This window comes from Formica exsecta, unplaced genomic scaffold (assembly GCF_003651465.1).
Source record: "Formica exsecta isolate Colony F162 unplaced genomic scaffold, ASM365146v1 scaffold1022, whole genome shotgun sequence".
In the NCBI taxonomy this organism is placed as follows: domain Eukaryota; kingdom Metazoa; phylum Arthropoda; class Insecta; order Hymenoptera; family Formicidae; genus Formica; species Formica exsecta.
The window spans coordinates 183,125-184,856 of record NW_021848362.1 but is presented as its reverse complement, the minus strand read 5'-3'; positions in this window follow the sequence as shown (position 1 = coordinate 184,856).

Genomic DNA, 1,732 nt, shown 5'->3' with positions numbered 1-1,732 from the left:
GTACTCTCGCAATCACGATTCGTCATAACAAACGGGAGAATCGTTCGTGCGAACGAGAAGTACAACCCACTCGGCACACACCCTGTATATACATATATTTCGTAGTATATTTTTAGAAGAAAGAAATATTAGACTCCTAAAATTATTGCCAGCATTATGTATCCCAACAATTAGAATCCGTAAGGATAGGAGAAATATCAAGCCTACAATAACTGAATCATTAAATTCTTTCATTTTATCAGTAAATGTAAGTAATATTTTTATATCCTCTATATTTTTTTATGTAAAATAATTTTATATATGTGGAAATAAAATTACTACAGTTGAGCTGAAAGTAATGTTTATTTTTTCTTATTCTAGAGTCCTGCTGATCTTGAACATAATATTGAACGTCAAAGGAATAGAGCAGCTGCGTTAAATTTGACCTTGCCACCATTTATTATTTTCGTAGGACGTGACGTTAGCTCAGTTAATGCATACTACGTTTGCATAGATAAAATATTATATAAAATTGAAAGTGCTCTCAAAGCTATCGACGTATGCTACAAGTGCTTTTTTATATTGCATGCTTGCTATCTTAAAGAATGTCAACAGATATGGCTTCTGATACAAAAATGTTTATATAAAATGACAACTGAACATGACGTGAGCAATAACAAAGTTACATCCATAGAAATGGCATTGTGCAAAATGTAAAGATTGCAATTATTTTGAGTTTACGATACTATACTATTATGATACTCGAGATAATAAGATATTTGTTTTTGTTTTTATTTTAAAAAGTTTCCTAAATAGTTATGTAAACGAGACAATTACGTTCTTACATTTTATATATTTTTCATATTATATGTATTTTAAAAATAACATTTTTCTATTTCATTTATCTGTTTAACAAATATGTATGTCTGTCAAGTGTACAAAATAAATTTGGATTCTATAAAAAAACTGATGAAACATTTAAAACTGCAACGTAGTTTTAGTGTTTTTGATAAATATATTTGCAAAGCTATGCGTTTGAGAATTTCAAAAAAACATTTATTACATAATTATCCTTTTGATTGATACAATTGCGAAGAACAAAATATACATACCTTTCCATTTATGATAAAATTACAGTCAGTTCATGTGCCAAATATTGATTTAGAAAATAGAAATGATTGCGCGCGCGTCAATGCAAACGAAAAATTAGCAAATACCTTCGATTCTTATAATTTTAAGTTTAAAGAAATACAAGAAGCTGCTGCTTTTGCGTTATCATATTTATATAATAATAATTCTATGGCGCGGCAACACGTAGATAGTTTTGTAGATGTCACTTCAAATTTAGTGAAAAATATGAGCATGGTAGTCTCAACCGGACATAATACATTCAAAATTATATTTTTACATTTTGATCGATCCATACTCATACTTTTTAACACGTTAGGATCTTTTCCTATTTGTTGAAAAAAATTGAGAATATTTTTTGCCGTTACACTTCACGGCGCGCGGCTTACCGACGTGCGCCCGGCTAAAGATTGGCGCTGATTGGCCAGACTTTACTCAATAATAACTCCTTTATTAAGCGTTATAAAAAAAAAATGATAGAGGATTTTCCGACTCAGTTTGGTCCGCTCTATCTGCACACACGGAAAAAAAAATTAGCTGCCGTAGCTAAAAACTGCGTGTAGTAACTAGATTTCAGTCGTAATATATGGACAGCGAACATCTTAGCTGTGACACCTATTTATTA